At 50.4% G+C, this 5339-nt stretch overlaps 2 non-coding genes across 2 annotated transcripts; one reads left to right on the plus strand and one right to left on the minus strand.

Moving 5' to 3' along the window:
- The first annotated feature begins 1281 nt into the window (after nt 1-1281).
- On the plus strand, nt 1282-1363 carry TRNAS-AGA (transfer RNA serine (anticodon AGA)). The gene has a single exon. It is a non-coding gene; the product is annotated as a tRNA-Ser (tRNA).
- Nucleotides 1364-4558: 3195 nt separating this feature from the next.
- Nucleotides 4559-4630, minus strand: TRNAE-UUC (transfer RNA glutamic acid (anticodon UUC)). Its single transcript has one exon. It is a non-coding gene; the product is annotated as a tRNA-Glu (tRNA).
- Between the last annotated feature and the right edge of the window lie 709 nt (nt 4631-5339).

The raw sequence follows: 5339 nt of genomic DNA on the forward strand, positions 1-5339 counted from the left end.
CATGGTTGTTAAGCCACGGTGGCTCTTTTTAAATTCTTTTACTGTGTTTTTTAATTTGGGGTATACATTTAAGTTGAGCATCTACTATGGTGTCTTTGAAAAGTGTCCATGCAGCTTGCAGGGATTTCACTCAAATACTCACCAGCAACCACACACCACACAACAGAACCACTAACCCAGGAACCTATCCTTGCAACAAAGCCCGTTGCCAACTGTGTCCACATATCTATTCAGGGGACACCATCACAGGGCCTAATCACATCAGCCACACCATCAGAGGCTCGTTCACCTGCACATCCACCAATGTGATGTATGCCATCATGTGCCAGCAATGCCCCTCTGCCATGTACATTGGTCAAACTGGACAGTCTCTACGTAAAAGAATAAATGGACACAAATCAGACGTCAAGAATTAGAACATTCAAAAACCAGTCGGAGAACACTTCAGTCTCTCTGGTCATGCAATTACAGACCTAAAAGTGGCAATTCTTCAACAAAAAAACTTCAAAAACAGACTCCAAAAAGAGAGACTGCTGAATTGGAATTAATTTGCAAACTGGATACAATTAACTTAGGCTTGAATAGAGACAGGGAGTGGATGGGTCATTACACAAAGTAAAACTATTTCCCCTTGTTTATTTCTCCTCCTATGGTTCTTGTCAACTGATGGAAATGGCTCATCTTAATTATCACTACAAAAGGTCCTCCACCGCTCTCCTGCTGGTAATCGCTCACCTTTCCTGATCACTCTGGTTACAGTGTGTATGGTAACACCCATTGTTTCATGTTCTCTGTGTATATAAATCTCCCCACTGTATTTTCCACTGCATGCATCCGATGAAGTGAGCTGTAGCTCACGAAAGCTTATGCTCTAATAAATCTCCTCTAATAAATCGGTTAGTCTCTAAGGTGGCACAAGTCCTCCTTTTCTTTTTACGGATACAGACTAACACGGCTGCTACTCTGAAACTCTAGTCACTGTACCTTTTAATTTCTGTTTAACTAACCTCTTCATTTTTGCACAGTTCCCCTTTCTGAAATTAAATGCCACAGTGTTGGGCTCCATTCTCAGACATCGCTGACATCCTTATCCACAAACACTCTCTCCTCGTGCTCCAGCCAGCAGGGAAATGGGCAGGAATTCTCGCTGTTCAGCCACGGGCCCACTGACACAATGGCACAGCCGTCAGTGTGCTGGGGAAGCTGGTCTGAGGAAACAATTGGAAACGATCACGCAGTGAGAACAGAACTAGTGTGCAGTGGGAGCGCTGCCAAAAGTCAGTAGTTGTGGCTGAGTGGTTAAGGCGATGGACTAGAAATCCATTGGGGGCTCCTTGCACGGGTTCAAATCCTGCCAACTACAGAGAATCATAGAATATCAGGGTTGGAAGGGACGCCTGAAGGTCATCTAGTCCAACCCCCTGCTCGAAGCAGGACCAATTCCCAATTAAATCATCCCAGCCAGGGCTTTGTCAAGCCTGACCTTAAAAACCTCTAAGGAAGGAGATTCTACCACCTCCCTAGGTAACGCATTCCAGCGTTTCACCACCCTCTTAGTGAAAAAGTTTTTCCTAATATCCAATCTAAACCTCCCCCACTGCAACTTGAGACCATTACTCCTCGTATGGTCTCGAGGCCAATGGTCTCGAGGCCAGTTACACTGACGCTTTGTTGCTTTAAGTTTGCTGCAAAAAGCTCTAGGCCGCTCCTCGAGGCCGTTTTATTTTGTTGCCAAAACAGGGCAGTTTTGTCACCCCGACGGGGCAGTGCGGTGTGTACACCAGCCAAAAGCTGGCGACTGAGGGAGCCTCGTGTGTTTTTCACACGCCCGAACAATATAATGATGCTGAAATAACTTGGTAGTGCAGACCTGGCCAAAGATTCTCTCTCTCTCTCTTTCTCTCTCTTTCACACACACACACACATGCTCTGCTTTTGCAGAATCCAAGCACAAGAAAAGCTTGTCAGGCCCCGGTGGGGTCTGGCAGGGAGTCAAGTGTGGGCAGACACCATGGCTTAGCTGGATACAGCACCGATTTCATAAACAGGAGATCCTGGCTTCAACTCCCAGGGGTGCCTTGTTGAGAGGCTTTTGGGGCACCTGGTATTGGCTACAGTCAGAGGACAAGATACAGAGCTAGATGGGCCTTTGGTCTAGCCCACTATGCCTGTTTTTATGGTTTAAATTACACTCACGGGCACTGATAATAGAGGTACTGAGCGTTTGGGAGGTAAGAGCTGATAGGTCAGTGTTCCAGGCCCCTCGCGGATGATCCCCCTTCCTCTGGGACAGGGCAGGTCTGAGCTCTCCCACCAAATGGCGCATTGTGGCTGGCAGATTCTGTGGGCGGCTCATTTAATTTATGCCAAGGGTGGAGTCCTGCTTAGTGCACCGTGTCTGAGAATAAAAATCCTAAACCACCCTTTGCACTAACGAATGCAGCGGGACGTGGTTTTGTCCCTGCCCCAAAGCAGAGCGACCAATGGAGAACTGCCACTGAGTCCAAGGTAATACTCCACGGCCGTTTTACCTTTTTCGCTTGCGAAACTCCCTTCCAACCTTGCGGGGTCCCAGAGCCCGGTGCTGAGCCTGAGCCGAGATGTCTACACTGCAAATTTCCCATCCGCTTCGAGCATCTTCCTTATCATGCCACTGCAGCATTTTGAATGTTGACTTGCCTCAGAGTAAGACCAGAAGTCCAGACTGGCTCCATTTGGCACCTTGGGTGGTAAGACACCACACTGACAGCTGGGTAGTTCTGTAAGTGTGTCCATGGCTGAACAGCGAGAATTCCTGCCCATTTCCCTTCTGGCTGGAGCATGGTTAGAGTGTGTTTGTGGTTAATTGTTCATTGTTCATTCCCTGCCTTGACAATTCAGACAGTCCCTTTCCCCAACATGTCGGCAGCACGTCAGTGATTCCAGTGGCAGGTTTTCTCTGGGGCACTGAGATTTTTGGGGGAGTTGGTGGCTCCTTTCCTTCCTCACCCTGGAGTAAACTCAGCTTTTTATTCCATCCTTGATGATTCATGGAAGAACAACAGCAGCATAAAGAAAGAGGAGAGTGAATATCTCACTGCCTGGGGGGGAGGTGGCCACGTCCCCTCTGTCTGACCATTGCCATTGGAGGATAGAAAGTTTCAGTGGAATTGAATGCCCTGGCTCAGACAAGAGACACAGGACGATTTTGCTGTTCAGGGATCCGTGCAAAGGAAATTGTTTCTCTGTGTGCAAATGAGGAGGGAAATGAAACACCCACATGGTAGTGCTTAAGGCATAAGGGAACCCTATAGGCTTAGTTCTCAAGTTCTTGTCTTACTTTGCCCATCTGTCAATTTTGATTATTATGGATGGCAATATTTTGCCATTGGGTTGTGTGTTTACACAGATATTGACATTTATCAACAAATACATCATTCTTCCAAGCCTGTCCTTGGTGAGTTTAGAGGGAGACATTCACTCTCCCCAGCCCCTGTGCTAGGCCTGTGCTCCCCACTTCCCACGCTGCTGGGATCCTTCCCTGATCTCCCCCAAGATCTCTGCCCACCACCCCCACTTCTGGGATCCCCTCCCAACACTGTCCAACTCCCTTACTGACAGGATCCTTCCCAGTTCCTTTCAATTCCTGGTTTCAGAGTAACAGCCGTGTTAGTCTGTATTTGCAAAAAGAAAAGGAGTACTTGTGGCACCTTAGAGACTAACCAATTTATTTGAGCATAAGCTTTCGTGAGCTACAGCTCACTTCATCGGATGCATACCGTGGAAACTGCAGAAGACATTATATACACAGAGACCATGAAACAATACCTCCTCCCACCCCACTCTCCTGCTGGTAATAGCTTATCTAAAGTGATCATCAAGTTGGGCCATTTCCAGCACAAATCCAGGTTTTCTCACCCTCCACCCCCCCCCCCGCCCCCAAACTCACTCTCCTGCTGGTAATAGCCCATCCAAAGTGACCACTCTCTTTACAATGTGTATGATAATCAAGGTGGGCCATTTCCAGCACAAATCCAGGTTTTCTCACCCCCCCCCTTTTTTTTTTTCCCCAAAAACCACACACACAAACTCACTCTTCTGCTGGTAATAGTTCATCCAAAGTGACCACTCTCCCTACAATGTGCATGATAATCAAGTTGGGCCATTTCCAGCACAAATCCAGGTTTTCTCCCCCCCCCCCCCCAAACTCACTCTCCTGCTGGTAATAGCTCATCCAAACTGACCACTCTCTTTACAATGTGAATGATAATCAAGTGGGCCACTTCCAGCACTTGGATTTATGCTGGAAGTGGCCCACCTTGATTATCATACACATTGTAAGGAGAGTGATCACTTTAGATAAGCTATTACTAGCAGGAGAGTAGGGTGGGAGGAGGTATTGTTTTATGGTCTCTGTGTATATAATGTCTTCTGCAGTTTCCATGGTATGCATCCCATGAAGTGAGCTGTAGCTCACGAAAGCTCATGTTCAAATAAATTGGTTAGTCTCTAAGGTGCCACAAGTCCTCCTTTTCTTTTTTCAATTCCTGCCTCCCCTCTGAGCAAAAGCACTGCCCTATTCCCACACCGGGAATTGAACCCGGGCCGCCTGGGTGAAAACCAGGAATCCTGACCACTAGACCACATGGGACTGGCACTCCTGGGCATCTCTAAGCCAACCCCTCATGAGAGCAGCGGCGCCGCCCACCGGGGCCTGTGCCCAGGGCTGCACGAACCCTCCGGGTGCTGAGGTCTCCCCTCTATCCATTCCCGGTGCCTGTGATCAGGAACCACAGATCGGGGCTCTCAGGTGCCGCACAGACCGGGACTGAGGTTAGGACCCCCTCTTGTGCAAGGTGCTGTACAAACCCTGGCCAACACCTGCGGGGTTCCCTCAATTTCCCTCAGCCTCTGCTGCCCAACTCCTTCTGACCCCCTGTGGATCAACCCCCCCGCAATAAACCCACCTTTCCAAACAGTCCTTCTTCCCCTGCCCCCTCTCTTGGCTTGCACACCCCGGGCCCATCTGCTCCCGCCCCCCAGGTGAAGAAGCCATGGAGGCAACTTCAGCCACTGGAGACAGCCCCAGCCAGCGCTGCAGCCCGCCCCGGGGGTGCTCTTTGCAAGACGCAAGAAAGGGGAGCGGTGGGAACAAAGCCCAGAGGCTGGGGACGGGGCAGCGCCTGGGGGCGGGGCCTGTCACAGCCCGGGGGCGGGGCAGCGCCTGGGGGCGGGGCCTGTCACAGCCCGGGGGCGGGGCAGCGCCTGGGGGCGGGGCCTGTCACAGCCCGGGGGCGGGGCAGCGCCTGGGGGCGGGGCCTGTCACAGCCCGGGGGCGGGGCAGCGCCTGGGGGCGGGGC

Source organism: Caretta caretta, chromosome 28 (genome assembly GCF_965140235.1).
Source record: "Caretta caretta isolate rCarCar2 chromosome 28, rCarCar1.hap1, whole genome shotgun sequence".
Lineage (NCBI taxonomy): Eukaryota > Metazoa > Chordata > Testudines > Cheloniidae > Caretta > Caretta caretta.